The 26,665-nt window shown below is 44.3% G+C and overlaps 1 protein-coding gene and 2 long non-coding RNA genes across 3 annotated transcripts in view; 2 read left to right on the plus strand and 1 right to left on the minus strand.

Moving 5' to 3' along the window:
- LOC114846794 (inactive dipeptidyl peptidase 10-like) overlaps positions 1 to 26,665 on the minus strand; it is a 130,063-nt gene that overhangs the window by 96,743 nt on the left and 6,655 nt on the right. The window lies entirely within an intron of this gene.
- Positions 12,252 to 14,329, plus strand: LOC129603526 (uncharacterized). Its single transcript, XR_008693445.1, has 3 exons — positions 12,252 to 12,592; positions 13,550 to 13,651; positions 13,887 to 14,329. It is a non-coding gene; the product is annotated as an uncharacterized LOC129603526 (long non-coding RNA).
- LOC129603527 (uncharacterized) lies at positions 19,929 to 21,399 on the plus strand. Its single transcript, XR_008693446.1, has 2 exons — positions 19,929 to 20,244; positions 20,942 to 21,399. It is a non-coding gene; the product is annotated as an uncharacterized LOC129603527 (long non-coding RNA).

Consider the following 26,665-nt stretch of genomic DNA (forward strand, 5'->3'; position numbering starts at 1 on the left):
TAACATGTGTGTTATTACTAATGTTGATTGTGTAAATCATGAATCAATGGCCAGATGTCTTTTCTTAAGCATTGCTGCTCAGTGTTAGGGGCAGCCCAGTGCTGTGATGACTTCTGTGTGGGCTCTCTGGGGTCCAGAGGTCCAATACTACCTGTACTGCTATTGGCCCCTGGTGCTGAAGTAGAATAATGGATGAATAGTAAGTAATTTATTAAAATGACCAGAGAGCCACATTAATTAACTTGAAACATGCTTGTTTGAAGTCTTACAGGCCATCAGCTGTATAGATAGATAACATCCTGTCTGGTCAACCTTACTGTACCATCAACAAGTAAATACTTGCCTTGCTGTAGTATTATCCAGGCCGCCATCCTGGTGATGGTTCCTGCAAACCATCACTTGAAAGAATTACTTTCTTTTTAGAAGATGGGAAACAGGACCTTTAGAGAAACAAAAGGGCAACATCTGATAGGAAATATGTTGCCCAGGAGCTGAAACCAAAATGTCACCAGACAGAATGAGTCTGTACGGCAGCAGGTGATGGGACCTGTACGACGTGTGACTCATTGATCATGTGTCATGTGGTTCAGATTTTTAATGTCCAGCAAATCCCATTGTGGGATTTCATTACACAGTTCGCTTCTAAATGTTTATGTTTTTATGTTCTATACAGTGATATTTCAAAGTGATTTTTAAAATATTTTGGTATTTAGATACCTTAATATCTTAATATTTTTTAATATTAATATTAATATTTAAAATTTAAGTTCAATTTCTGCATTAAAAGGAATCAAACAGACATTAGACACAGAATGAACAATGGCTTCTTCTGTGCAGGTATCCACCAGCGTCATGCCTGATCTGACACAGCGATATGGAATGGACTGTGTGCTCATGTCAAACTGTGCTTCATAGTAGGAGGACTTATTAAATGAAGGCCTCTGAGCCTGTTTTCTGTCCATACTATTTTTATAACTCTGCCGCTCTGGGACTGTGGTCCATCTTTTATGTTCCTGTGGAGCATTTATTTTCATATCCCGCAAAAAGCTGACTTCTGTTTACTATTTGACAAACAGACAAAACTTAAGTACCTGACTTCTTTGTGAGAGACAGGTAAGTTTAACGGCTACACTGTGGGTCATTTTTGTTAAGAATATTGGCAGATATTATTGAACAGTTATAATTATTGTCAGGAACGCTCGGATGAGGACCCAAATGCGCAGCGTAACACAGGTTGACGGTGATCAAAAGGTGGTTTATTCCAGGTTAGGCAGAGACAGCGTCAGGGACAGGCAAGGTTCATACACGAGAGGGGTTACAATACCAGAATCGTCGAGCGTCAGATCGTGGTCAGGCAGGCAAGGTCGGCAACGGGCAGAACAGAAAAGCAGGGCAGACAAGACAGGCAGGGATCAGGCAGGCTCAAAATCAGCAGTCAAGACAGGGTTCACGAAACACGGTAGGGCAGGATCAACAAACCGTATTATGATGGGAAACACACAAACAACGATCTGGCAAGGGACTATGGGAACAGGTGGTGGCTAAATACAAAGTGACTTGATTACTGATAACGTGCAGGTGTGGGTAATGACGACCGGTACTGACAGGGAACTGCTGTGACAATTATGTTGCTTAGGTTCTGTGTTACAAGCTGTGGCTGTCCATGGATGCATTGATTTTCAACCGCTTATCTGGGGCCAAGTCACAGGGGCCGCAGTCTAAGCTAAGAGCTTCAGACTTCCCCCTCCCCAGACACTTCCTCTAGCTCTTCCAGTGGGACCCCAAGGCGTTCCCAGGCCAGCAGAGAGACATAGTCCCTCTGCCGTGTCCTGGGTCATCCCCAGGGCCTCCTACCGGTTGGACATGCCCAGAAGACCACCCCACAGAAGCGTCCAGGAGGCATCTGTAACAGATGTTCGAGCCTCTTCAGCTGGCTTTAGTCCATGTGGAGGAGCAGCGTCTCGACTCCGAGCTCCTCCTGGGTGACAGAGCTCCTCACCCTACGTACCTCTAAGGGTGCGCCTTTCGGCTGATCCTCTTCACCACAACGGACCAGCAAACCGCCCGCAGTATTGCAGCCGCCGCACCAATCTGTCTGTCAATCTGGCTTTAGTCCATGTGGAGGAGCAGCGACTCGATTTCCTTCTCTCACTCGTGAACAAGTCCCCAAGTTACTTAAACTTCTCTACTTTGGCAGAGTGGTGGATCATCCCAGAGCTGTGGTTGTTTTGCAGTTAAAGTGATGAAAGACCACTACTCATCTAAATGGGCTAGAAACTGTAAAACCCAAGGGAACGGTTTAGCTTTCCTTTTCACCTTTCACTGTCTTTCATTTTATTCACTTACTGTAGATGTGATTTATTTTTCAATTTATTTATTTATTTATTTTATTTAAGTTTGTTTAGACAAGACCCCTTTCTAAAACTTAATGTCCCTGGACACCGGACAAACCCAGCTCCTTACAGCTTAAAAGACGAAACTTGGCAGAATATAAGATTTTTTTTTATTGACTTTTTTTACACTTCGTTTTAAATTTACTACAGATTCCTGTAGATTCCAAGCATCCGCTTCACTTTTACATAGCGTCTGTGGCTTCAGTTCTCCCTTTAAAGTAAATTAAATCTGCTAGACAGAACAAAAAAAAAGGAAATTACATCCTTTTACCCCATTCTATCAAATCTGTTAAAAGAGATCCACTGTGGAGGATATCCTTACAGATCCTTACAATAATCTGATTTTGTGCATCCAGTCCTGCCTCACTACCCTTGCCCACATCATTGTCAGGTCTACTAATCCCTGAGACTCTTTTATAATCTGCAGCCCACGGATAATGCGCCTAATGTTACGTAACATATTTTTTCTTCCAAACCTGTTTCTTTCATACCCACTAGACTCTATTTTTACTTCTTTTGATCGGGTTTATTAATATATCCACATCCTTTACCCAACCTGGACCATTTTTAGAATCTAAAAACAGCAGTTCTCACAAAGCAACACACACAATCACAAAATTCATTTCAATTGTTGTCCTAATGATGCTCCTCTACTATAACGGTACAGCACAGTGGACTTTGTCAACTTAGAGATTCCCTTTAATCTCTCATCCATTCCTCCATGCTATTTCCACTGTCATTCATACACAGCCTGCGGGTTCTGTACGATGTGATGATTGATTCCTCTTTGATTCAGATGGCAGGATTATTCCCTGCTGATTTGGACCTTGGACAAGGAGCAGTGCTGTGTCAGTCCAACCCGACCTCCTGATGTCCCATTCTGCCCATCAGTCTACTGAAGAGCAATGTGCTGTTCCATTGCTTTTCCTTCACTCATCCTCCCTTCTATTCCCAGAGAGTGTTTATTTATACTGAGTGTTCTGCAGCTGCCAGTTCATTTTTTATTCTCACCTAGCATTAGAAATACTGTTTACACATTTGTCATATGTGTTACATTGAGCCAGTCAAGAGATAGAATCACTCGCTATAGTTCCACACCAGATCCTCATGATGCCAGACTGCATTATTTTAGCACATTGCTTTTATTAGCAGTGAACAGTACAACTGAAACACCTATGAAATAAAACAAGTGGAACATGAAAAAATAAACTACAGCCAACATCCTTATCTGTGTTTCACAGATAATGCCTACCTGCATGTGTCCTGTTCAGTGCTGAGCAAGTAGTGAACAGTTAAGGCTGGTCAACTTAGATCTTTGCTGTGTTATGGAACTTTATCCTTAACCACTCAATAAAACAATAATTGGAGCAGCTGTGTGTTCTTCTTCCATTTAGGCTCAGCTTTCTAACCAGTAAACCAGCCTATTTCTGTTTAACCCTTTTGTTAAATAATTATTTCTGGAAAGCAGAGTGGAGTAGCATCATCATGGCCTGCTGAGCTGAACTAGTCTGCAGCTTTGTTTTATTTCAATACTGTGACTTCATAACTTATTTATATCATATTGATACATTAATGTTCTATGACTTGCCAGATTTAACTTTTGTTTCCATTTTAACTGTAAATTCACTCATTGCTGATGGCAGACAACCACAATGTGCTAATTCTAGTTTTGCTTCTGAACTGCACTCATCACTTGGCATTAGTCATGTGCACAGGTTAAATGGGTAACTCTTACTGTACTATGAGGCATTTGGATTCCATTTGACTCCTTATGGCCATGCCATACTTCCCTGATTAGCAAGTCCATCAGTTTTCATGTATATAAGCAAAGAGAATTATTATTCAAAATATTTCATACATGGCACTACATACTCTGTACAGGAAGAGCACTAACTCAGAATTCCAGAGCATTGATTACTGAGTCTAATGCTTTAAATCTGTTTCTATAAATTCCACACATACTACACAACACAACAATATACACAACATACTTCCAGTGTTTTTTTCCTCTCATCTTTTTATATGTGGCTCATTAATTATAAAGGAGACAGAAGAGAAGCAGAGGAGTAGAAATGTCACAGAGGTAAAGTTAAGGAGGATGCACTGGGGGCTGGATGCCTCAATTGAAGAGAGAAGGTCCAGCATAAAACTGCAAGACCTCCAGCAGCTTTAAACTGCATTATACATTAAATCCAATCACTCACATTATGCAGATCTTCTGCACATTATGTGAGAAACTAGGTCCAGGTTCAAGCTTGAACCCACACTGGGATCTCATTTCCACATTTCCACGTATTCTTTGCTGTATTCGTCCAGGCCATGACACACTTCACGGTGTCTGACAGAAAAAGATTAATGCATGAGCTTATTTAAGACTTTGTAATTATAGAGAAAAAAGAGGGAGTGAAACTAAAGTCACAAAGAGAATTACCCGACAGTGAGTAGGGTAATTCTGAGATGAACTGAGAACTGAGCCTGTAACACATACATATTATGTTTTAATGATGTTTGACCTAGTATTTGAGAAGGTACAGTCATAAAAGTATGAGTATGAAAATGGGCTAACAAATAATGATTACACTCATTTCATGTTCATAATACCCATTAAGCCTCTAAACCTACTATTTTATTTTTAATTGAAAATATGACAATGGTGTAAAATGGCTTTTGAGCTGTCACGCTGTAACAACTTTAGCGTCATTCAAGCCTATATTTTAATAAATCTTGTTCTTTACATAGAATTAAGGCTGTTGGCCTTCTAGTCAATTATACAAATCAGCTCCTGAAAATTGATGTGACGCCAGCTGAGTGATTAGGACCATCCAGGAAGTTTGGGAAGGATTAATTTCAAAGAAATTCAAGTTTAACAATGTTAATTATATTTTTCAAACCATGATGATTACAGTCTTGTAACACTAAGTATTTATTTTAATGACATTCATAATCCAGTATTTCTGATGTTTTTATGACTAGGAGTGTTCTGCAATTGCAGAATGCCAGCTTCTGGTACTGTACATCCACAGGAATGCAAGTACAATTTCCCCATATTTCATCACATGCCACACTGGCTGCTGGCATGAGGACAATATTTTTGGAGATGAACCTGGGAATAGCTACAGATAACCTTCATGGGGACCAACCAGAAGCCACAGACATTAACCCCACATATAATTGTCTCCTATTACAAGCAGCATGGTAATGTAGTACTTACTGTGGGACGCTGGCCTCACAGCAAGAAGGTTCTTAGTTCAGTTCCAGAGGAGCTTAGATGCCAGTGTCTGTGTGGATATTCCCTAAATGACCATAGACAAGAGATTTTTTGTCTCCATACAGTATGTGGTCCTGTCCAGGGTGATCCTGCCTCTCACCCTGTTAACAGCTGGGATGGGCTCCAGCATGTCTGTGACTCTAAGCAGTACAGAGTGAGTATCAAATACTAAAATACTAGTATTTAAGACTTTAAGATTCCAAAGGCATATAGACTCATATACCGTAGCCTTGGCTGGTCAGTGACTGAAGAGTTTTACTAAACTGACTATATATCCTCTATGAACTTCATGTTCCTCCTCAGCGAGGCTGAATGAGCCGACACGGCAGCATCTGGTAAACTCCACTGCACAGAGCAAAAAGCCCCAAGCACTCTCCAGCTCAGTGGTCCTGATTCTGCTCGCTCAGCAACTTCAAAGAGTGTTTGAAGGATAGAACTGAAACCCACGTATTACTTTTCTGCACCTACTGTCTGACAACACTTACACATTTCTTCTCTTGGCATTCCTCTAAGCCTCTATTCCTTGACTCAATCTGCCAAATGACTGAAAGTAAATATAAATGCTCTCATTTATATTTGCATGTTGTCTGCTTATGCACAGCATTGTTTGCTTAATTCTCACAGAGTGTTTTAGCCAGTTATGAATAGATGGGTAAAAAAGCCAGGAGCTCATGATCAAGATGTTGTGTTTGAGTGATCTCAGGGCCCCAAAAGTGTCACAACCTGGACTTTCGTTTAACATTTCCTGTTTTAGTTTGGTAATTCCTGTCAACATCCTGGAGGAGTATTGGTAATTTGACTACCCAGGTGTAAAGAAGCTGTTCGCCAAGCTATGCGCAATCAAAAAGGACTCCGGCTCATGGTGCTGCTTCTACCACCGTCTCACTGGCTGCTCCAGGTTCTCAGTCTGTCCCAGCCACGGAACCAGCTCCAGCACAACCATGTCTTGCTCAAGCTCCAGCGCAGCCGCATCTCGCTCAAGCTTTACCTCCAGCTCAGCCACACCCTGTCAGGTTTTAGTCCTGCTCTTGTCTTGTCCTGGTTTTATTTTGAAAGGACTTTGTTTTCACTCATGTTGTCATGTTTTGCTCCAGCTTCCTGTTTTATTTTGAAGGACTTCCTGTTTTGTTCACATCTCAGCTCACGCACATCTGACAATAATCTCGTAATCAAGCACCGGTATTTAGTCACCACCCCACAGAGCACTCAGACGCCAAATTGTTACGCGTGTATGTCACCACTTTCCAGCATTCTCGAAATTGTCTATCTTGTTCCTGATCATGTTTCTGAACCTGACTCCTGCCTGTCCCTTGTCTGTACCTACATCGCGGAAAACGCTGGTAACGTACCCGACCGTCTGACCCAGAGTAAGCCTGCTCCTTACCTGTCCCTTCGCCGTGTTTATACGTCGACAAACACTTGCCTTTCCCCGGACCTGATTCAGCCTGATCCTTCTGTACTTACCACTGAGATCACTTGTGTATGACCCGAACTGTCTTTGACGACGATTGTGGAATAAAGAGTTAATTCTACAAACTTATCAACGTGTCCGCGCCGTGCATGTGGGTCCAATACCTGCGCATACCTGCATTTTCTGACACACCCATTGGTGGCCAAGAAGAATAATGGAGCTTGACGTTGAGGGGGCAAATTGTGACTTCATTTACAGTATGTCAATGATCTAAGCAAAGGGAGGAGACGTGGAAGAAACCTTATAGGACACAGGGCCATTGTTACCGTTCCAGGACAGAGCGGTGGCAACATAATTATGTGTGCTGCCATCTCAAATGATGGTGTTCTATGCCATATTCCCACTATTAGTCCATACAACACCGGGCGCCTCATATCATTCCTGACCGTACTTCACGAGAGGTTTATCCTACCGGAGAGGGCTGTTGAGACCTGGGATGCCACTCTCCACCACTCTAATATGATGATGCTGCTTCTCCCAGCATATTCACCAGTTTTGAACCCCTTAGAGGAGTTCTTCAGTGTTTGGAGGTGGAAAGTTTATGATTATCATCACCATGAACAAATATCCCTGCTAAATGCAATGACTGCTGCTGTGCAACAAATAGGTGCAGAAGAATGTCAAGGTTGGATAAGGCATGCAAGAAGATTTTTCCCAAGGTGCATTGCAAAAGTGAATATTGAATGTGATGTGGATGGGGCTCTATGGCCCCATTATCAAGACAGAATAGACTCATAGTTGTCAGGAACGGCAGAGAGGACCCAAATGCGTAGTGCAAGGTAGGTGGTAAAAATCAAAGTTTAATCCATAAATCGTGGTACAAGGTGGTCCAGGTCATTCACAGAAAATCTCGGTATTGCAGGTACAAGGGAGCAGGCAGGATCAGGTCCAGGAGCAGGCAATGGTTCGTTAACAGATTCAACAAGATTACGGTACCGGCAGGGAGTAGGCAGGAGTCGGTGGTCAGGAAAACAGAATCAATACAAGGTAATCTGAACGGAGACAATTGCTGGAAGGTGGCGACTGGTATTCACAACGATCTGGCAAAGAGTATGGTGACTGGTGGTGGTTTAAATACACAGGTGATTACTAATGACAGACAGGTGTGTGTAATGAGACCGGGACGTGAAACGGGAGCTAACCAGATGAAAACAGAAACCGGAAGTACTACCAAAACAAAACCGGAACTACTGCGCTAAAACAGGAAACCAAAACATAAGTGAAACCAGAGTCCTTCAGAATAAAACAAGAAACAAAAACCCAGATCGTGACAATAGTGGCCATGTCTTATGTGTTTTGGTTTACATGTTACACTATTTCAGTTTTCAATTTCAATTTTCAGTTTAAAATATGGATTTACAGTTTTTGCCTATTGCTTACACTAAAAGCGAATGCTTAGACCAAAGCCTCAATACTTAAATTTAAACTACATAAACTTAAGTGTCAAACACAGTGTAACCATAGCTTTCGTCTATATCTTTTGTTAATACATTTCTGTAAGAATGTTTGTTTTGTGTGTGAAAACTATTGTTTGATTACTGCAGAAATGTTACATCTGAGTTTTATGGAAGAAGTCTGAGCAAATTAGAATTAAAAATGGAAACACAAAGACTGGAGTGTTTTATATAAAGTTCATCAGTGTGTTGCTGGTGATATGAAAGGGTGATTCAAATGGAGCTTGCTTGTTGTCTTAGGTTTTGTTGCAACAATTAGATTGTTAGAAAGGAGTGTTAAGTTTTGATTGCAGTGTTTCATTTTGGTAGAGATGTGAGTAGTTAATCTCCAAGTGCTGATGTCTGACTAGCTTGTGTGTAGAGTTTTGACATAATTGGCCAAATTTTGTAAAATGTGTGTAAGCAATGTCTTTATCTGGATCACAGATAAAGACATCACTGATTCACATGGAAATCAGTGGTTTGTATTTTGCTGTCCACTGTGTTATGACTGATTGGAACTGCAACTGACATGAGTTCAGGGGTGTGTTCCAGAAAGCAGTGTTGATTAACGTTCTGCTAAACCCTGAACTCTCGGTTGATTAACCCAGAACCTGCTTACCCGGAGTATGTCGGTCCAAAACACCTGATAAGAGTTAGGTTAATCTACCTCCTGCCGGTAACCCAGAGTTAACGCATGTGCATGCCGTATATATAAAGACATTGTCAATGGATTGCCGAATTCACGAGTCACCATGGAAATCCGAAGAGACACTATAATGACAGCGTATTTCAACTGACGTCCAACTCCAACGGAGTTGCTCGGAGTTATTGCAGAGAATGAAGAATTTAAGCAGATTATTAATAGAAAAAGCAACATGGCTGCATCGGCGAAGGAAAAGAAAAATAAAGTAAATTGACCATCAAACTTACCTGGGTATGTCACATAACCTGCTTTCTGGAACACACCCCAGTTCAGTTCTGTTGTTGTTTTTGTTATTTGATCTAGCAAATAACAATCATTAAAGATTTTTTACCAGCCACATTTCCTTCCTCAAACATTATGTGACAGTGACAGTACCCATCTGAAACAGATTATGTGTTTATTATGTGATTATGTGTGATTAAACCAAGGGATATATTTTTTGACTTGATTGTTTAAAAAACAAGAAGCTACTCACGGCATTAGTTAGAGTTAAATAACAGCTGGAATGTAATCATCCATGCAGTAATTATCCAGTGGGAGGCTCTTACCTAGTTGCTTAATTACAGTAAATCCAGATGGTGATTTTATTTATTTATTTTTTTGACAGGCAATGTGTTTGTTTTAGTTTTCCAATTGCTAAATAAATTGAAATATTAAGGTGCTTTGTTTAATGCTTGAGTCAATCAGCTAACTGAAATTGAATCAGGAGAACAATTATTGCCTAGCCTTATGAAATATCAATGCATTTAGCTAGAAGCACTTGAGTTCATTCATTAGCATCTTTACAATAAACAAACCATAAAAAAGTTTTGTGCGGTGTATGAACAATGAAAATACTGTAGAATTTGAGACATCTCAGATGTCAGAAATAAATCTGAGCATTACATTTGATACGTTTTGCAAAATTTGGCCCATTACTCTCTACACACAAGCTAATCAGATATCAGCACTTAGAGTATAAAAACTCCCATCTTTATCAAAATAAAACACTGCAATCAAAACTTAGCACTCCTTTCTAAAACTTAAAATGTTGCAGCAAAACCTTACACAGAAGTAGCGATACACTGCAGCAAAGACATTAAAAAATCAAACTCCAAAACAGGAGACATTTTACTGTCTCAGATAAATACTTTGACTTTTAAAGTCAACTTGTCTGAAGATGAGTTAAAGGAAAACTTGACCAAAACGACCTTGGGTAATATTTAAGAACTGCTCAGTCCATCATTGTTTTTCATGCATATACCTACAGCATATATTATATTCAATGGCCGGACGACCTGCTCTGGATTATTAAGAAGACAGCAAGTTCTATAGTGTTAGAACAGTCTGATATTAAGGGTTACTTGTATGATCCAGAGTGCAGCCAACACAAGTTACAGTACAGAGTGGACAAAGCTGTCACAGCCGAAAGTTGAGGCAGCCGGCAGCAGGGAGATCCGACCATGGGGCAGCTTAGAGGAGCTGTGTGCAGAAGACAGCTGGAGGTCTGCACCACACGCAGATGTGAACAAATGAATATCCCTGTGCTGAATTTCACTGCTGCTGATTTTGTTCGGATGAAGTTGCGGATTCTGCTGCTGAAGACACACCATCAGTTTTGGGCTACATGTGGACAGAGGAGCTAAAAAGTAGATTCAGGATACCGATAAGAAACTGGAAAAACAGACGAGACAGAATGATTGAATGAGAACTGAGTAAGTAATATATTCAACTACTTTTTGTTTTAGCTTGCCCTGTGAAGTTTGAGTAAATTTACGAGCTGCTGCTTATGGGTTTTAGACTGTCAGGAGTAATGTTAGCTTATGTTGCTAACGCTAGCTTGTGTATTAGCTCTGAGTGGCTGGCAGCAACTAATTCAATATTAGTACTTCAATTTGTAGGCAATATCGGCTTCATCGCTGCCGATTCAAGCATGCAGCACAAGCCAGAAGCAGTCGAAAAGACAGCCGGGACAGAACCATAGAATGAGCACTTAGTTAGTAATATAGACTGTTTATTGTTTTAGCTTGCGCTGTGAAGTTTGAGCACAGTTATGAGCTGCTGCTTGTCGTGTTGTGCACTGTCAGGAGTAGCAGTAGTTTACGTTGCTAACGTTAGCCTTTGTATTAGCTTTGTAGCTTTGTAGGCAATGTCGGCCAGTCGCATATCGTCACAGACTCAGTGAAGGGACAACCGTCGTGTTTTCCCAGCTACTAACGTCAGATAAAGAAAGAAGATGGTTTTGGCTAAATAAAGAATCTGTGGCTTTCTAACAACTGTCTTCTTTCAGTCAAAATAAAAAACTGCTAAGCAACTTAGGAACAATGTCTTTATTCAAACTCACTTATTTATATAATATAACTTTTTGTTACAAATTTAAAGCAATGTCTAAGCGTTCAGTTGTGTTTCTTTCCACACGGAGACATGATGCATCTCTGCCGGACGCCAGCTCTCTGCTGTGGATGCCAGTTCCTCACAGGCAGCCACATACTCCTCCATACCGTGACCGAACTCTGGTTCCAGATGTTAAAGACTGAATATGTTAAAGGTCAAATCAGAAACATGTTTATACAGTGAAGGATTTACTATACACTGTATTTGCCTTGGTGATTCTGTGCTTACATAGAATATAAGGACATAAACTAAGTGAAAATAGTGCAGTAGGAGATTTAAAAAATAATAATTATCAGTGCAAGTGGATAGGCACATGTAAAAGCAGAAGCATGATGCAGAACATGAGCAGAGAAAGACGGGGTTACGTATTCATTGTTTAAAGGGCCCATCTCATGCAAAATCCACTTTTTAGACATTTTGGAGCGTTCCTATGACTCTATGGGTCACATATACACACACTGAGCACGGTAGAAATGCATTTCCTGCTTTTTTCACATTTTGAAAACGTAAATTTTCTCATCCAATAAAAACAGCCAAGACCTACTCTGAGGCCGTGTCCCAGTTGTCGTCACACTGGTTGAAAGTTCTCCTTGCAAATCCTGAACCACCACCCCCACAATGATGCCGAACCAAAACTGGACTTCCGCCATTTCCCCCCCTCTCACTCACCGTGAACAGACCAGCACGGCAGCGCCCAAGTCCTCCCATAGAAATAGTTTGGTTCTTAGGTGTTCTAACCAACACCAAAGTCTCTTCACTTCACCAAGGGATCAACAAGTGAGGATTTGTGGGTCACTTTTATTTTTAACGGACCGGTGCCAGAAACACTGCCTCAGCATTTATACGTATGTGCATTTCAAACGAGGGTGCGTACAATGCTGGATTTGTTTCACGGCTCCTGTTGGAAAAAAAGGACCTATTCCTAAAGTCCGTCATCCACTCACTGCAGTAAGTACATGCTTGATATTTATAATGTTTTAAAATGTTAGTTTGTCCGTTTAAAATGTAGTAACCTATGTGTGAGTCAAGTTACTAGCTAGCTATGCTAACGGCTACAGCCATTCGACCGAGCCTTTGTCCCCTTCAAATGTGCTCATGTGGGCTCCTGCAGCCACACACCTGTATGGAGAAAAGCTAATGGCTAACGGCATCGAGCGGCTACAGGCAGGGAGCGGTGGGTCTAGCGTCTGTCCTTTTTCTGTAATCACATACACCTGTGGGGAACAGCTGATCTTTATCGCCCTTCCAGCGGCGACAGACAGGAAGCGGTGGATCTAGCTCGCTGTAATAAGTTTGTGCTTGATACTTGTGATATCTAAATATGTTAGTTGGGTCTGTTTAAAATGCAGTAACCCACATGTGAGACAAGCTAATCGCTAGCGTCGCTAATGGCTACAGTGAGTCAACTGAGCCTTTGTCCCTTTCAAATGTGCTACTCTGAGTTGGTGCAATCACACACCTGTGTGGGGAACAGCTAATAGCGATGGGCCTTCGATCGGCGACAGGCAGGAAGCGGTGGATCGAGCTTTTGTCCTGTTGACGTGCTGCCGCTCCTGTTTGTGTGTTGCGTTAGCCGTTAGCATGCCTTTAGGCCTTTGCACTTTAGAGCTACAGCTGGTCGATCGCTACAAAAAGAACGTGCAGATGAACGCGGTTATGTTTATTACCCCGTCCTGTGTCACAGCCTAAATCAACTTGTGATTTGGGGTTATGTCATTGTTCTATCAAATTCTAACATAATTAGTTGGAATGATTACTGTGTTGTGTTTCAAGCTTAGTTGCTAATTAGTCACATCTCTACAATACCTGCTGCTTATCTGGTCAGTTACCTATAGCTTGTACCATAGCCATTATATTTGTAGGACCAATACAATTTACAGTAAATGTGTCTTTTCTATACTGTAGGAGGGCAAATCCCAGTTGCCCACATGCAAGGAGGCTGTCAAACAGAGAAATCACTGCAGACTGTTGGTACACAGACATCTGCTGCCCAGCTCAGAAGTAAAGGTACGTAAGTTTGTATGTACCAACAGTAAGATAGGTAATAGAAGATTTTAATTGGTATATACTGTTTAGATTTTATATTTTAATTGTAACAACTATTTATCTGTTGTATTAGCACAGACAGGCCTGTCCTCTTGTTTGGTTTAATTTTTTGTCTGGTATTGTGTGTTCTTACATTAGAGAAGGTTTTGACCTACATAATAATGAACATTTCACTAATCTACAATTCTGATTGCAGTACCTTTTGTTTTGATGAGGTGATGGTGAGGACAGCCACAGCTTCCATCTGGTAGAGGACTGCTTCCGCTCAGTCTTCCAAATAGTGATGAGAACAAGGATCACCACATCTCCCTGTTTACCCTACTTTCATGCATTTCGTCTGCAGGGCCCTGCAAAAGCTTCTCCTTCGTCCTCAAACCCCCAGACCTCTTAATTAACTCAGTAACCTATACATTGCACATTGGAGTGTGAAGATAACAGTTTGTTCTAGCTTTGGAGTAGTGGTGTATTTTTTTGGTTTACAATAAAGTTGGCTTTAACTTATGTATTTCACTAAACTCTGTTTCTGAAGGTAAAACACTTTTATTTAGGAAATCATAGTATTGAAATTACATGTTTTTCTCTTTCTAATATGGTAAGCTATAAAGTTGAAGCGGCCATAAATAAAAAGCATATAAATTATATATAAATAAAATAAAAATTCTTAATGAGTGTTGCACTCACAAAAAACACATTTTTACTCAAATGGTAAAGGAGTTATTCCACAGGTGGTCTACATCAATCATACTATGAGTGTTTTAGTGTTTTATCCATCAGGAAACTGCCTTCATCTACAACCCAAGCATGAAGAGATGGCAACTCAGATTCTTCACCCCAGGAATCCTCAGCACCAGCTCACTAGCCTCTGTAGACTAGATACCTGTAACAACTTCAGATACAGAGACATATTACTGTCAGATTTATCAAGAATGACAAAAAACATAATTAAAAGCAGTAAAAATACGTTAGGTCAATATATAATTTGAACCAATGCTTTTTGTTCCCAGGAAGGTCATGCAGTGATTGCTCTAAATATTAATGCACATTTTTTAAATAAAATTGTCAGAGCAGCAGCACAAGTAAGACAAAAACAGTGAAATGTGTAAATGTAAAATGTATTTATATTATTTCAGCTATGCTCTCAAACTTATTTATTTGAATAATGTAAGCTAAAGTAGTGTTATCTATTAACGAGAGTTTTCCAGGTAAGTCGTGTTGTGAATATTGAAGCTACACACGCCATTTAGCATACGCATTAGCAACCGCTAGTCGCTTTGCAAATTACATAAATCAATTAAATTAAAGTAAATGCGACATTACCAATGAGACACATCTTGCATCAGCCAAAATGTGGCGACTTCAACAGCCTCCTCTTCAGCTTCAGGGTCAGATTCGGGATCGTAGACGTATGGTTCTACAACGCTACGAATCAGCTGGCTAATGTTGTGCAGTTCTGCAGTGGGTCTTCTTCTTCTGTGGAGGATTGCGGTGGATTGCATTCTCAATGTCGCACTACTGCCACCTATTGTATCGTAACCGTGCGGTGTCTCGTATCCATGGAGCCAGTTTAAAAAAAAAACAACAACAAAAAAGGTATGCATTTCCGCACAGAGGTGTGGTGAGCAGCTTCGCTTGCGACACGCCCAGAAAACACAGCGTTTGCTGATGGAGAGTGAAAACCACATATTGACAGGCGCAGTGTGGACGATCTAAAGGGTTTTATGGGATGAAAATTTACAGAGACCTTACTAAGACATTAAAGTCTAATATTTTTTAGAATGAAAAGTATGATATGACTCCTTTAAGAGTTAAATTTTAGACGGGTAGGTATCTTTATGGTGTGAAGTTCTGGCCCCAATGAGCCCCTACTTAAGAGAAGTGGCTCAAAGAGTCCATGTCCAGGGTGTGAAGGCTGAGATCAGCAATGATCTGCACGTCACAAAGTCCTTTACCTATGCAGGTCTTAGACAGATGCAAGGTTACAGCCAGTCACCTTCTCGGGACTCTTTGGACTCTTGGCCCCAGGGAACCACACAGTGATGGAGGAGTTCATGACATGATTCAATGATGGCTGTGTAGAACTGAACCAGCAGCTAGACTGGCAGCTTTAGTTTCCTTATCTTCAACAGTACAAACACTCTTTACTGGGCTTTTTTGATGATTGAGCTGATGGACAGGTCCCACTAGAGGTCCTGAGAGATAGTGGTGCCCAGGAAGTGGAAGGAGTCCACGATTGAGTTAAGGGTGTCTGTTAGGTAAAGGTGGGACAGTACAGCTTGAAGTCTATGATCATCTTAACTGTGTTTTGGGTGTTCAGCTCCAGGATGTTGTGGCCACAACAGAACATCAGACGGTCCACCTTCTGTCTATAAACAGACTCATTATTGTCCAAGATGAGTCTGCAATGAGGGTGGTGATATACACAAACTCAACAAGCTTGACAAACTGGTTACTTACTTACAGTGAGTGGCCCCTTTTTCCCTATGACACAGATAAGTATATATGGGCTGAGCCATACCAACACACTTGCTAGTAAAAAAAAAGAAGTTAAAAAGTGAACATTTAGATGTACAACCTAAAGTGCCTGTACAGATAAAATAGGATCACAACAATGTTTCTTGGTCAGGCAAAAAAAATTAAAAGTTTTAGGTTTAGGTTGTTTTAAATGTTAAGGTAAGTACATCTGCCATTATTATTACATACATTTACTGTAACATCCTGTGTAGTGAAGTATTTGTTCTCTACATTTCTATTTAATTATTTACTGCATTGTCTTTGTATCTTTTGTTTTTCCCTTAAAACCTGTTTTAAATAAAAAGACAATTCTACTTAGATGCAAACTGTATTTAGCCACAGGAGACAAATTGTTTCCATTGTAATATCTGGTAAATGGTGTGAATGTTTGTTCTACTGTATGTTGCCTGTAGCTTAACAGCTCAAGAAGAGTGCAGACTCTGCATTATTGATGTCTTCTGCTATACTGTTGTCAGTAGTCTTGGCCAGCATCACTGGAATCGGCCTCTCACTAGAACGCATGGCTCAGTGCACACAGACATTGATATTAGATGACACATACTTAGGATGCATCACCCACCTGGCCATCATCCAAAGACTGCCTTCTGCTTGAGGACAGAAGTAGAAGCAGATTAAGCTAAAACTAAGGTTTACATTAGACTACACTAGAACCCACAAAGAAGAGGTTTGCAACTACATGTTTACTTTGTCTATATGTGAAAATTTCACTGGTGACTTGTAGCTGTTACAGTTTTTCTTATCCTAACGCAGACTGACCAAACTCTCATTACCACTATAGCAATCTATACCTTAATAACAACCTTCAGTAGTAGGTTGTTTTGCAAACTGCAATACAACTGCTAGATTTTAACAAGCAGAGCGTAGCAACACTTTACAGTTTTAGCGTTAGACAAAATTTGGGTCAGTTGCAAACCCATTCTAAGCTCAGGATGATCTGGCTGTGTTGTCCTGGAATCCAGCAGAGCTCACAGACCCTTGCTAATTGCTAAAATAACAAAGCATGCCTACTGTAGGTAGGTTTAAAATTAAAAATCTTATGATCTGGATTTGATTTGTATCACACATCACACAGAAAGAGTATGTTGTAAATGTACCCATGAGTCAGTACATTTTTTTTACAGTTTCATCAAACCTTAGTTCTTTTTGGAACGTTTTGTTAGTGCAGATGTGCAGAGCCACAGTGAGCATAGCTTACACTTTGTATTTTTAGAAACAATTTTTAGCAAATGAAAACATACTTGTGTAATTCATGTTGTGACATTTGTATTTTAGACTGAATGAAGGAGAGCTACCTTTGTGCCAAAAGCCATCGTGCTCCTGAACTCCCATCACTAACTATTTATATTAGTGCAATCACTGATATTTTACTTGTTTTAAACTTATTTTTCAGTTAGTAAGTATTGTTATTATTACAATTATTTATCTGAGCTGCTTTAACTTGCCCCTCTGGGATAAAGTTTCTTTGATTTGAATTGATTTGATTTGATTTGATTTAATTTATCTGGGAATGTATGACCTACATCCATCTCTGATCTGAAAGGTTCACAGGATCAAAATGTGTGTGGAAAGTTAAACAACAAGGAAACCATAGAAACAAAGCTAAACTTGTGTTTGTATACAGCGTTCTTTAGCCATGATGATTCTCTACTCTGATGCTAGGTCTGTAGGCAAATTTCAGTGGGTCTCGGCTGGCTCCTACCATAGACTGGTCAGATTGGTTTACATTAAAAACCAGTCTGATTTTCATCACATGGGCTGTCAGAGCCACTTACTGGTACTAGACAGGAGGTCTTCCAGAGCTGTTACAGCTGTAACTGTAAAGTACCACCCTCAGCTTGAGGCTAGGGTAGAAGGCATGCTACATAACCTATTTTATCTGCACAGGACTAAAGGAGTCTGGAGACTTGATATGTCTGAGCTTGTTTCTCACTTCACCTGGAAACATTTGGTTTATAGCTAGCAAGTAACTTACAAATAACGGCTTGCTAGTAAAGTTAGCTAACTAATTCTCCACCGGTGCAACAGAAATATTCCATTCAAACCTGTTGTTAATGGTTGAGTTAATGGCCTCAGCCTGCACACCTTCTATCACAGCCAATCTCCGCTAACGGAAGGGAGTCGGAGCTGACAGCCATGCTAGCTTCATTTGACTTCAGGCTTCCCTCCAGTATTGTCCACTGATCCAGAGTCAGATGTGGGCGTTTACATTAAAAAAAGATATTAGGTCATTTGGTCAAGGCAAAGATTTCTTCTGAAATCTGCAATAAATCAGACAATGACCCAAAGCACACTGCTGTAACATCAGTGAATCTCAAAGGTATTCCACTTAACAGAATGGTTAAAGTGTAAACACCATAGCTGATGAATCTGTTTAAGTCAGCTGAAGCAAGCTGTTTGTTACTTTACTTTCATCCAAAATCACATTTAAGAGTAGCTTTTATTTTTAGGAAGCTTTGTCAGCACCGATCCACAGAGACGGTGCCTTAAGAGCCTCAGACTTGTGCTAATATTTTTAGAAACCATTTCTAACATACACACAGAGGCACAAATACACACAGATTGTGCCGACTGTGTGTTTTGTGTGTCTGTGTTGTGCTCAACTCGTCTGTACAGTTTTCAGGTCACTATCACATTCTATTACAAAACGCATGGTCAGCCTTCTGTGAGATTTAAAAGCTCCACAAATAGTGTGTGCGTGTGTGTGTGTGTGTGTGTGTGTGTGTGTGTGTGTGTGTGTGTGTGTGTGTGTGTGTGTGTGTGTGTGCATACTAATCGTTAGATATCATCACTGAGGATGTACTGACCTCACAATATTAAAAGGAGCATTTACCTTCGTACAGTGTAAGATTAGGTAGGGAGTTACGTCAGTAACAAGCAGTAATCACATATGATACACAACCACCCATCTGGTGTACACAAGCACAAATAAATGAATACTTCCCCTATCACCTATCCCCACAGCTGAGCAGAAAGCCAAAGCCATTAATCAGCTCGTCTGTTAGCTGCCATGTGCTTCGACGATAAAGTGTAAAGGCTGTCATATCTTCACAGCAAGTGTCATCGCTGTCGGCTGTTGAAGCACAGCAGGCCACTAAACTGCAGGGTGAAAGTGCTTCTCAGGCACATCAGCTCCCCACAGAGAAAAGTTAAGCGGCATCATTCTTACCACTGGGGCTGTGTAATGAAAGCTTATGTTGAGCGTTAGCGTTTGAGATGAGCTGAAGACTTTTATTTTTCTGTCTGTATTGAGCTCCACTGTTTTCACAAACCTAACAACAAATCAGTGTATGTATTGATGTAATTTCAAGTTTGTCATTATCCACTGAACCCCAAGTTGCCCCTGATGTTTCAAGTGAGCACCAGTGCATGGCAGCTGCTGTCATCAGTTTGCTAATGTGAGTGTGAATGGTTGAATGAGAAGTAATGTAAAGTGCATGTTATACTATAAGTAAATGGCCATATCCCCATTCCATGATAGCACTAGGGGGAATACTTTGTGTTGCTGGAACCACAAAGCAGCCAGACTAACTAAGAGCCATAGTTGTGTATAGCCTAGTATAACAGTTTATCATGATTGATTTAATGCAGCTGTCAGCTGAAACTCCACATTATCAAACCAGCAACACATACAGACCTAAACAGCAGCACCATGGTCAAAATGACATGTTTTGTTTGCTAAAGGCTCTAGCTCTGTCAGTGCATCATTGATTGTCATTGTAGCCTGTTGCTGTTTATTGGCTTTGTAGCCTTTGTCAAATTTACCTTTTTATGCAAAGAATTGGATCCAGATGAAGAAATTCTTTGATTCAGATTTTATTGAATCTGTGACAATATTTTTTTTCTCAAATTGTAGCTGAAAAACATATGAAAACAAAACATATATTTTTTGCTCCCCCACCGTTGAGCCGCCGCAGGGGCGGACGGACCGCTGGAGGAGACATTGAGCCCCCGGCACCATTCTAAGGCCTTTAGACTGATGCTGGTTGAAGATTTGTGTGAAGGAGCGTCAAACAGGTGCTGTGGTGAGTTCATACTGGTCTTCCTGTTTTCTAACAGTTAGTTTCTGTTTGGTCACCAAAGCCAAAACAATGGCGTTTAAACTGTTTGACTGACATTAGTGTTAAAGGTTTTGCAAAAATGTGTCAATCCAATGAAAATGGGTTCACACATCTGCTAGACGTGTCGTTTTCTCTGCTGAAATCTGAAAACTCAGTGAAAACTGAGTGAATCCTAGTTTCTTTAACTAGCTCAAAGCAATCAAAAACCGTTGTCCATGCATCTGTTATCCATATCCATTTTGGGCTTTAGTGTTGAATTTAATCATATTGTTCCTGCTGTATGCGAATCATGTTGCCTCTAATCCCATCCAGCAGTTTTGAAAATACCAGACACAAATTTTAATCGGTGATGACATGATTTAACATTTATGTTACCATGGTGAAAAAATTCACAAAGTTGCAATAAATGTTTAACCTTTTTATAAATAACTTATCTCCTCATATCTACAACATGAAACATTTTGAGGGCTTCTCCTGTAATACATCCATCCTTAGGTTCAGTCATGTGGAGGCTTAGCACTTACTGTACTGCAGAGTCAGTCACAGCTTTTGCTGAAATTGTTCTTATTTTATTAAAATTGTTTATGCAATGCACATTAGTGAAAAAGTTTCTTTTAAGTGGCAACTGAACTTGTTTATCCTTTTTTTCACCTTCTTACAGGCTTCTTCAGTTCTAGCTGACTCGGGTCGTTAGCATTCAAATGGTCACCATTGGGCGCATTGATACCCTATTTGCCATTGATTTCCAGCACTGGAATCACCTGAGCTTATATGACAATGTCCATGACACTGACTGGGTAGCAATGAAGGAACTGCATTGTAGGTCATGCAATTGTAATTAGATAGTTGTAACGCTCTCTGCTGGTGAGTTTTCACTTGTAATAAAATTCCATAGGGGGGTTAAATAAGGTTGTTTAATTGGCCACATTTTAGTAGAGATGGGAAGTTCGGTTCTTTTAACTGACTCGGATCTTTAAGTCTCGTTCAGTAAAGTAAACAAATCATTTTGAGTCATTCGTTGTTGTGGAAAAAGAAATACCACGAGAGCTTCTAACGACTCAATGAAAAGAAGAAGTCAAAAAGTTGCCTCTGTGAATTTATTTCTGGATATGCATATATTGTCACGATCTGGGTTTTGTTTCTTGTTGTTTCCTCGTCTTATTTTGGTTCCAGGTTCCATTTCCGGTTTTATTGTGGTAGCACTCCCGGTTTCTGTTTCTGCTTTACTTCCTGTTATCAGTTCTGTTCTCCCTAGCTCATTACCCACACCTGTCTGTAATCAGTTAATCACTCACCTGTGTATTTAGTCAGCTCCTGTGTCCTTAGTTCCCTGCCAGATCGTTGTTTACTGATTCCTGACTCTCACGTTCCCGCAGCTCCTTACCGACCCTGTAAGTCATCGTTCTGTTATTGACCACTGCCTGTTTTATGACCTGTCTAAGCCTGCCGATTTGGATTCTAAGAGCTGAACCTTTTTCTTTGATATTGGCCTGTGTATGACCCGGACTGTTTTTTGTGACTTTGATTTTGGGAATAAACCCTCTTTTTTCACCGACTACGTCGTGTCCTGGCGCTGTGCATTTGAGTCCTCTCCCTGCCGATCCGTGACAGAACGATCTGGCCAGACTTGGACCCAGCCAGCGCCAACCCGCACCCAGGTCTGTTACGATTTTTTTTTCCCGTGTTTTTCCTTTTTTCCTCTGTCCGTCGGTTCCGTGCTTAGACGTGCACCGAGGCGATGGAGTTTGTTCCCCCGAGTTTACCGGAGGACGTTCGCGGCGATTTCCAGCGGCTAGCAAGGGAATACACGGAAGCGCCCAGCCTCACTGCCCAGCTCCGAACAGTCAGACTAGCCGTTGAGATACTGGAGGAGGAGTACTGGTGGCGTGAGTACCCCGGAGTGCAGGCGTTTTTCGACGGACTCCGACTAATACGGAGGGACTTGGCACACGCTCTGCGCGTATCGTCTGACCGCGCCTCCGTCGCCGCCCCGGCGGTTCCTGTTCCTGTCGCCGCTCCGGCGGTTCCTGTTCCTGTCGCCGCTCCGGCGGTTCCTGTTCCTGTCGCCGCTCCGGCGGTTCCTGTTCCTGTCGCCGCTCCGGCGGTTCCTGTTCCTGTCGCCGCTCCGGCGGTTCCTGTTCCTGTCGCCGCTCCGGCGGTTCCTGTGCCTGCCGCCGCTCCAGTGTCTCCAACCCAGGCTCCCAACTCTGCTCGCCACTCAGACCCAGCTACAGAGGCCCAGCCCCCGCCGCTCCCAGCGCCTCAGACGACGGTCAGCCGCAGGCGCCCCAGGCGACGTCGGCGAGGGCACGGGTCTGAGGTTCAGGGCCCAGAGACCTCGGTCGCAGTGCCCGAGCAGCTCTCCCCTCCCGCGGGGGATCCCCTCGATTCTCCGACTGACTGTGTCCCTCTGATAGCAGGCATCTCAGACAGCGTCGCCCGACGGGTCCACCTCCTCTGCTCTCCTCCAGTTGCGTTTCTCTTCGCCCACCTCATGAACACCGCCGATTCGGCAGCAGACCAGGGCACGAGAGAACAACTGTTCGAGGAAGCAGCCGCTCTCGTCCTGAGGGAACCTGTCCTGCGTGAGGTCCTGCAACTCCCAGGTCTGCAACCAGCAGTCGCGCCTCATCCCACGTCTCAGTCAGGTCAGTCAAGCCACGCTCAGTCTCCAGCCCTAGTTCAGCCATGTCCTGTTCAGACCCCAGTCGCAGTTCAGTCTCCAGTTCAGTCGAGCTCAGTCCAGGTTCCAGCCCAGTCGAGCCCAGTCCAGGTTCCAGCCCAGTCGAGCCCAGTCCAGTCGAGCCCAGTCCAGTCGAGCCCAGTCCAGTCGAGCCCAGTCCAGTCGAGCCCAGTCCGGTCGAGCCCAGTCCAGTCTCCAGTCCGGTCGAGCCCAGTTCAGTCTCCAGTCCGGTCGAGCCCAGTTCAGTCTCCAGTCCGGTCGAGCCCAGTTCAGTCTCCAGTCCGGTCGAGCCCAGTTCAGTCTCCAGTCCGGTCGAGCCCAGTTCAGCCTCCAGTCCGGTCGAGCCCAGTTCAGCCTCCAGTCCGGTCGAGCCCAGTTCAGCCTCCAGCCCGGTCGAGCCCAGTTCAGTCTCCAGCCCGGTCGAGCCCAGTTCAGTCTCCAGCCCAGTCGAGCCCAGTTCAGTCTCCGGTTCAGTCGAGCGCTGTTCAGTCTCCGGTTCAGTCGAGCCCAGCCCCGGTTCCAGTTCAGTCGAGCCCAGCCCCGGTTCCAGTCCAGTCGAGCCCAGTCCAGTCGAGCCCAGTCCAGTCGAGCCCAGTCCCGGTTCCAGTTCAGTCGAGCCCAGACCCGGTTCCAGTTCAGTCGAGCCCTGTCCAGTCGAGCCCTGTCCAGTCGAGCCCTGTCCCAGTTCAGTCCAGTCACGCTCCTGTCCCAGTTCAGTCCAGTCACGCTCCTGTCCCAGTTCAGTCCAGTCACGCGCAGGCCTTATCCCAGTCAGAGGACTCCACCTGTCGAACGGGTGCTGTGCACACCCGATCAGGCCCGACGTCTCCTCCGTCGAGCTCGGCAGCTGTAAGCAGGCATGCCGGCTCCGGAGGAGACGCCGTCCCAGTTCCTGTCGGCCATGTTGCGGCCGTTCCTGTCGGCCGTGTTGCGGCCGTTCCTGTCGGCCATGTTGAGGCCGTTCCTGTCCCCGTTCCTGTTCCTGTCGGCCAAGTAGAGGTCGTTCCTGTTCCTGTCGGCCAAGTAGAGGTCGTTCCTGTTCCTGTCGGCCAAGTAGAGGTCGTTCCTGTTCCTGTCGGCCAAGTAGAGGTCGTTCCTGTTCCTGTCGGCCATGTTGCGGCCGTTCCAGTCCCTGTTCCTGTCCCCGTCGGCCATGTTGCGGCCGTTCCAGTCCCTGTTCCTGTCCCCGTCGGCCATGTTGCGGCCGTTCCATTTCCTGTTCCTGTCCCCGTCGGCCATGTTGCGGCCGTTCCATTTCCTGTTCCTGTCCCCGTCGGCCATGTTGCGGCCGTTCCATTTCCTGTTCCTGTCCCCGTCGGCCATGTTGCGGCCGTTCCTGTCTCTGGTCCCGTTCCCGTCGGCCAAGTAGAGGTCGCCCCAGGCCCCGTTCCTGTCGGCCCTGTAGCGGTCGTTCCAGTCCCTGTCACCCTCGGAGCCGCAGCGCCCGCTGGCCTCCAGGAGGAGGTCGCGCCAGCCGCAGTTCCTGCGCACCTCCAGGAGGAGGTCGCGCCAGCCGCAGTCCCGGCGGACCTCCAGGAGGGGGTCGCGCCAGCCGCAGTCCCGGCGGACCTCCAGGAGGGGGTCGCGCCAGCCGCAGTCCCGGCGGACCTCCAGGAGGGGGTCGCGCCAGCCGCAGTCCCGGCGGACCTCCAGGAGGGGGTCGCGCCCGTCGCAGTCCCGGCGGACCTCCAGGAGGGGGTCGCGCCCGTCGCAGTCCCGGCGGACCTCCAGGAGGGGGTCGCGCCCGTCGCAGTCCCGGCCGCACCTGCATCGGTTCCTGGCGGTTCGGTCGCACCTGCATCGGTTCCTGGCGGCCCGGCTCCGGCCGCACCTGCATCGGTTCCTGGCGGCCCGGCTCCGGCCGCACCTGCATCGGTTCCTGGCGGCCCGGCTCCGGCCGCACCTGCATCGGTTCCTGGCGGCCCGGCTCCGGCCGCATCTGTACCTGTGTCTCGTCGCGGTGGTCCAAGGAGGACGCCGCTGGCCCCTGTTTCCCGTCGCGGAGGTCCAAGGAGGACGTCCCCACGTCTGTCTTCGCCTCTGGTTCCTGCCTCGTCCCCACGTCTGTCTTCGCCTCTGGTTCCTGCCTCGTCCCCACGTCTGTCTTCGCCTCTGGTTCCTGCCTCGTCCCCACGTCTGTCTTCGTCTCTGGTCCCTGCCTCGTCCCCACGTCTGTCTTCGTCTCTGGTCCCTGCCTCGTCTCTGTCTCTGCTGCCGGACTGGTGGCCTCGCCCTCGACGCCTCCTGCCGCCTGGATGGCGCTGCCTCCTGCGGCGACGCCGGCCTCGACTCCTCAGTCTCTTGGATCAGCGTCCACCTGGAGGACGTCGCCATGCGGGGTGGTCCCCGGGGACATCGGCCCAGCTCAAGGGCACTAAGAGTGCCACCCTGGCTCAGCGGCGGCTGAGCAGGATCTCGCCGCGCCTTCACCCTCCGTGAAGGAATCCCTGATCTTCATGTCTTCCCCGTTCATGGACTTATGTGGACTCTTGTTTTGGCCCTCCTCCGGTCCTCCCTCCGCCCACCCTGCTCGTGTGCCTTGAGGGGTAGGGATTCGGTCCCTCCGCCTGGGACCACCCTCCGCCCGCCCTGGTTTGGGGGGGGGGGCTTCTGTGGGCGCCGTGGAAGGCGCCATAGGGGGGGGGTACTGTCACGATCTGGGTTTTGTTTCTTGTTGTTTCCTCGTCTTATTTTGGTTCCAGGTTCCATTTCCGGTTTTATTGTGGTAGCACTCCCGGTTTCTGTTTCTGCTTTACTTCCTGTTATCAGTTCTGTTCTCCCTAGCTCATTACCCACACCTGTCTGTAATCAGTTAATCACTCACCTGTGTATTTAGTCAGCTCCTGTGTCCTTAGTTCCCTGCCAGATCGTCGTTCGTGTTTCTTGTTCCTCGTGTTTTGTTCTGGTTTTGCCTTGTGTATCCTGCCTGACCCTGGACTAACTACTGACTGTGAGTTTTGCTTTATCCCTGCCTGTACTTTCGCTGAGCCCACTTGTGTACCGAACCCTGCCTGGACATTGTATCAGAGGTTGCCTGCTCCCTTGTTTTCTGCTTACTGAACTCTTCCGTGTACGACCTGGACTGCCCGACCCTGCCTTGAGAAATAAACCTACGTTTAATATTCATCTTGCCTCGGTGCTGTGCATGTGGGTCCTTTATCTGCCGTTCCGTGACATATATAAAAATTAAAAAAGAAAGGAAAAGAATAGGTAAAAGAAAAGAAAGGCACCCGGGTGGAGAGAACAAGTTAATGCTCACACAAAGTGCACACCAAGGTTCTCTGAAAACTTCTCCTCCTGTCCTGAGTTTTAAAGCCTACAGATAACACAAAACCTCCATACATGAGCTCAAACTTCAGGACAATTTGCCAAGTCTACATGAGCAAAGGTGACAAAAGAGGAAGATGAAGGAGCATTCTGTTCCTTGTCTAAGTCAAACACTACGTCACAGAGTCATCAAGTCAGACAGTCACTGTCTCACAGAGTGATCAAATCAGAATTAGGTTTCCTGCTCAAAAGATAACTGAGGACCCCTCTTGCTCAGAGGCTTGTAGCAATATACTTGAACAATGCATAGAATGTTTAAGGATGTATATGATCAACACTTATGAATATGAACATGAATCAAAAACAATCAGATCATTATTAAGGCATTAATAAGCCAACCAGCGGCTCCGGAGCTGCTGGTTGCTGACCTGCGGC

Source organism: Betta splendens, chromosome 21 (genome assembly GCF_900634795.4).
Source record: "Betta splendens chromosome 21, fBetSpl5.4, whole genome shotgun sequence".
NCBI lineage: Eukaryota > Metazoa > Chordata > Actinopteri > Anabantiformes > Osphronemidae > Betta > Betta splendens.